Source organism: Cavia porcellus, unplaced genomic scaffold, assembly GCF_034190915.1.
Source record: "Cavia porcellus strain 051 isolate PalLab524CR breed Dunkin Hartley unplaced genomic scaffold, mCavPor4.1 scaffold_2, whole genome shotgun sequence".
NCBI classification, from domain to species: Eukaryota; Metazoa; Chordata; class Mammalia; order Rodentia; family Caviidae; genus Cavia; species Cavia porcellus.
Window position 1 is genome coordinate 116,639,742 of NW_026947485.1, and position 6,030 is coordinate 116,645,771.

General features: G+C 38.3%; 1 pseudogene; it reads right to left on the reverse strand.

Annotated features, from left to right (window-relative positions):
• Positions 1 to 380: 380 nt before the first annotated feature.
• Positions 381 to 6,030, reverse strand: LOC100722950 (olfactory receptor 6F1-like; annotated as a pseudogene).

Genomic DNA, 6,030 nt, shown 5'->3' on the forward strand with positions numbered 1-6,030 from the left:
ATTGAACTTTTAATTCACAGTACACCTAGATTAGCAGAAATTTAAAAAGAGTTTAAAATTTTATTACCTGGAAATTTAGCTAATTATTTTGGATTACATATTCTAGAATAATTTGAGTTTTTCTGCATTATTGATCACAATAGTTGCTCTTACATTTTTCCCTCTGCATTTTTCCAAATTAGGGAAGACAATTCAAATTTTATCAGAGCTGGTTCTGTCACACTCTCCTGGACCCAGAGTGTCACAGCTGACGAGACCAAAGTAATTGGCTACAGATCACCCAGCCACAGACAGGCCCTCAACCCCAGTGTTTCGGTCTCCCCAGCAACAAACCCATGTCTTCAGCCTTAGCCTTCGGGGTTCCCCCACTGACCAAAAGATCAGCCACCCTGTGGTAAAGGAACTTCCAGATCTAGTGCTGCCTTGAGGGCCTGGGCCTCCAGGCTGACACCTATAACTGTATGTGCAGGCTTCTCTGTGCTGGTCTGCACCCACAGAACATTGCTCCAAGCACCGCTGGGAAACAGCTGCTCTGGACAGCCACTGCAGGCCTGTGACCAAACAGCTCTGCAGCTAGAAAGGGTGCACACAGCATGCACCGGCTCTACTCCTCTGCAGCACTGACCATTCCTTATTTAATTTACTCAGCACATTGTACACTCTTTATCTTAAACGGCACAACAGGTTTTGAAAAAAGAAATAATACAAGTTTTAGAAAATAAAACATGACGAAATCCTTTCAGACAATTGTAAAAGGAAGGTTTTTCTTTTTTTAAATTTAAAATGTATATGGCATTAAAGCTAAACTTAATATTTTGAGTGGTTAAGAGAAGCACTGAAAGTCTGTCAATTTTGGAAAATATTTTCAATTTAGATAAAATTCACAGATTAGTATGTCTTATAAATAAAATTTTCATACTGGGAAAAATGTGATAACATGACAAAAAATTAGGAGAATAATAAGGAAAGATTTCACAATTTTATGAAAGGGAGAATCCTGGTGGGCATTTTATGTAACATCAAACTTACAATAAAATTACCAACCAAATAAATAAAATTATTTCTTACATATCAAATTGAAAAAAAACCCAAAATTTGGAAAAGATCCCTTAACAGGTTGTGGGTGTAAACTGGTACTCTCGAGTCTTGTAATTATCTTGAAGGAAAAGTTTCAGCTGCATATTAATTATTTCAATAAAATCTTCCATCAGCAATGACACATTTGAGATCCATTCACACACAAATACACATAGAGCTATACATAGAAAAATTCATATTTTAAAGTATTTGTACGTTTTATTTGTTACAACTTGAATTTGAAATAGGCATTAAAATAAGCTGTATAACACTGAGACAGTTGGAAAACATAGAATATTCCATAAAACATAAAATGACAAATTAAAATCTTCATTACAGTAGTATTGAACAACACATTTAATTAGGATGTGAATACAGTCGACCCACAATATCGTGTGCATAAAAAATGAATATGCCTTCTAGAAAGGAGTATAAATCACTACTCAATCACTTTATTTTCCTGAACATTCAGCACAAAGGATAATAAGAAAGACCCAGAGAAAGCACTGAAAGTACGAATGAAAGCTCTCCAAGTTGTCTCCTGTGAGGGTAAGGGGAGCAGGTTATCTAGAAAGAGGGGATTGTGACTTCCGAATGCTTCCTCTAATACAACAATTTTGTTTTTGAAACTTGCGACATGTATATTTTTGAAGTAAAGTATAAAAACACGAATTGTGAGCCGCTGACCCCTAAAGTGACTGGAGAGAGGCCGCTGTCCCCAGGAGGACCCGGACCCCACGCAGCACGGTCAGCACCTCATGCCGCGGACAGAGACTCCCAGGCAGGAGGAGGGTTCACCCTGCTCTGAGGCAGGAGACACTCTGGGCTCTGGGGAGCAGGGGGAGAAGGTGCTGCCTGACCTGAGACCGCGCCCTGGGCTGTGCACCTGGACCCTGTGGAGGACCTCTTGGGAGGTGGGACAGAGCCAGGGGAGGGCGCTGCGGTCTCAGGAACGTGGACGTGGTCAGGCTGGGTACTGTCAGGAGGGAAAATGTAAGGTTAGAGGGTAGCTGAGTGGGAAAACGGCTGCTGCAGGATCGCTCATGAGTCCTTTAAAACTGTCAGGGTGCTGGTTCACACAGTTCTCATAGGATAGCCCTGCACCCTCTTTCATACAGTGTGGCTCACCTCACTTTTTGTTTATGTGTGCTCCACACTTCAAGCACAAAATAACCACTACAGTGGACAGGTGTTACAGAGGAAAGTGTGCTCCACATTTTTTTTTTCTTTCTTTCTTTTCGTACCTGGGTTGGAACTAGGGACCTCATGCTTATCAAGCAGATGCCTGTGCTGATGAGCTAAACCCCCGGCCCTCCCACGTTTTCCCAAGAAAAATGAGTCACATATATTATCCAGCATATTAGAATAATGATATATTTTAGCAATGTTACATCACAGGATAATAAAAATCTTTTTTGAAATATTATTGGGAAATTAATTGAACACTTACAAAGTATGTTCTATGTACATTTACACCTCAGTTTCATAATATGTTTATTAGTCTATTAAGCATGTTTAGAAAGCAAAGTCTACATAAATGTCTTCTCTATAAAATATTTCTTTTTCCTTTATATTTTATGAATGTTTCCAAATTTTGCAATCAAATTTAGTTAAGCATACTTTAACTGTCATTGAACACTTTTTTCTGGAATTTTGGTACTTTGCACGATGATCACATTTTTTTCTTTGCTTCTGTTCTATTTCCAGAAGACCTCCATTACTAAATTCTGAATGCTGTGATAATCAGCCACAGTGTCTCCATATAAAAATGTGAGGAAAATTTTTTATCAGGTTTGCTTTTTTCCACTGAAACAACAATTGTAACAACCTATTGACAGGTGCAAAATTTCATAAAGACAAACCTTAGCAAAAACATGAGTGAATCAACAGGAGTCTTTCTTTTGTACAACTTTAACTTGCCTTTGTAGCAGGAAGCGTTGCTCCTTCTTGTATAAACTGGTGATCCACCACCAGTGGTGCAGGTTTGCCCTTATAAGATTAGAACAATGGGAGTTGTTCACAATAAAGGGAGGCCCCGAGAAATACCTGATCTAATGACTGCAGTCTAAGGTATCATTAGATATGATCCAAGTATTTGGATTTTCAAAACAGTTGCCACTGTCCTTTGGTTGCGATTCACATACAAAAACTAAGCATGGATAGAGCTTGTTTCATTTGTTTTGGGATAGTTTGCACACTAATTTTGCTATCCTGATAGAAAATGAAGTGTTAGAAAATATATCATATACCCTAAGTTTCACATTAGAAGTCAAAGTTTTGCTATGGAAAAAAGGTTTGTCACCTTCACTTCTGAGGAAGATTAACAGTACCTACAGAGCGCAAAAACAAATGCCATGTAAAGAAATAAACTGACTGATAAGTGAATAAGTTAGCAAAACAGACCCTTTCCATAGGAAGGACAAATGTCCAATGTCCAATATTTTCAGCTATTAGAAAACATCTCATTAAAACTACACAGGCATTCCATGTTCTTCCAGTGGAATCAGCATCAAGAAAATGAAAAGTAATCAATCTTTGTGAGGATATATGGAGAAAGATAACTTTCTATGCTGCTGATTGTGATGTAAATTAACATATTCAAAATGAAAATCAGTACAGAGATTCCTTTAAAAAGTTAAAAACAGGGCACTTATCACATCTCTGCCATTGGGGGAACCAATGCAAACTGAAGGAGAGGGAGAAATCCTACCCATTTCCTTTCTGGAACCCTTGTAACCTCAGTCCAGTGGAACTCAGGTGCCTTGCCCATTCCTCTATGCCAATTTAAGACATGCTTTACCAATATAATAAAACCCGACTATTATTCTGTCAGTCTAATATGGACTACTGAATTTTAGAATTATTAAGAAATGCTTCCCCAAATGAAAGCTAGACATTCAGAAAAAATTTATTATTTCTTTCAAGTCTTTCAGAAAACCACATGTTATCATTTAAGAAAACACATTACATATTGGCACTGTGACAAATCTTGAATTCATTAATCTCTTGTCATGAAATGTATGTGTTTTACTTTTTCCCCTAAAATAGTGGCTTTCAAGATTTCATTTTCTGCCATCATTAGCCTCTGACCTTTTCTCTCTCAGGTCCTCGCAAGCTTTAGCAGCTGCACACCCTGTAGGCCATGCTGATGCTGCCCCATTTGTGCCCGTGGCTCTCTGTGGAGGGCGTGGAGAGTGCACATACTCATCAGGACAGGAGGGTGTGATCTTTTCAGCACTCTCGCCATCTCTTGTTTCTACAATGCAATAAAGTGATGGAAAATTACTAAGCTTCTGTATTCATATAAGAGAATTATATACAATAAAGGAAAACTAGTCCTTTCTCCTTATATTCCTTTTCTCAATTAGACCAAGGTAATATTTACATCCTTGTCTGTTCAGATCCTTTATCAGAATCTAATTTATCATTTATTTTAGTGTGTTAGATACACCATTCTTATACTCTCCATTTCTATGCTTTTATTCTCTTCATTTTTTAATCAACACATTTTGAAATGTAGTTAATTTACTTTTAGTGTCATTTAAATATGGAAAGTTTGGATTATACAATATTTTCCAAATAAAATTAACTGGTGAAATTTATGTTATCTTCAGAGAAGCATCTGTCTTATCATAGTGTTTGATGTTTATGGAATGAATTCATTAAAGAAAAATTCATTAAATGAGAGCCAGCATTCATAGAGAACTCATGTTCCATTTAGCAAATATTTTTGAGCCATGATTTCTGTATTAATGAAAATACTTGACCAAAACTTGTGGGACTGGACTAGCTATTTCCCACTGAGAATGGCTTGTGGACAAGGATTTTGTGTTATTAACCCTACACTCATATGGCATTATATTAAGATATTCACATAGAATAGATATAGATTAGTACTTGAGTAAAATTCAGAATAAAATTGCACAATGTTAGCATATTAAATCCCCAAAATCTTATTGAGTAGTTTCTACTACTAATTTTTTAAAAGAAGTTTTAGTAATGACTATGGTTGGTTTTTGCTGTGAATTTCTCAAAACTTTTTGATGTTTTTATCCAAGAAAAGTGTCCCTTTGTTATAAATTTCCTTAAAGCTTTCTTCACCTCTTGATTCCTCAGGGTATAGATGAGAAGGTTTACCAGAGGGGTGACCACACAGAGACCACTTCACTGATGGTAAAGTTGTACTTGGCTGGAGGGTGGATATAGGCAAAGATAATGGTGCCATAGTAGATGGTGACTATGGTCAGGTGGGAGGCACAGGTGGAGAAAGTCTTCTTCCGAGCCTCTCGGGAAGACAGCCTGACCACTGTGGCCCCAATATTGCCATAAGAGGAGACCGTGAGAAGGAAAGAGCTTAGAATCATAACTGAACCACATGTGTAACCCAAGGCTTCTACCAAAAAAGTGTCTGAGCAGGAAAGTTTGAAAATGGGGTCTGAGTCACAGAAGAAATGGTTGATCTTCTGGGGGCCACAAAACTTTGATTGAGAGATGAGTATGATAATGGGGAAAGGGGCAAAGAAACCTCAACCCAGGACCCAGCTGAAAACTTGAGGCAGATCTGAGCATTCATGAGAAGCGAGTAGCACAGATGGCTAAGTACCAATCATAGGCTAGCAGGATGTACTCTGTGGCTCCCATGGAGAAGAAGTAGAACTGGCAATGCATCTGGGAACAGATATGGTGATGACTTTGGAGTAGCAGGTATCAAGCAACTTAGACACGGTGCCTGTGGTGTACCAGATCTCTAAGAAGGACAGGTTCCCTAGGAAGAAGTACATGGCTGTCTGCAATTTGGAGTCTATGAGAAAAACAAAGATGATGAGGTGTTTCCCATGAGGGAGAGCAGATACACAGTGAGGAACGTGACAAAAGTGTAAGCCGCAGAGAGGGAGAGCCTGAGAATCCCAAGAGAATGAACTCTGACACCGTGATTTGGTTTACTCCATCCAT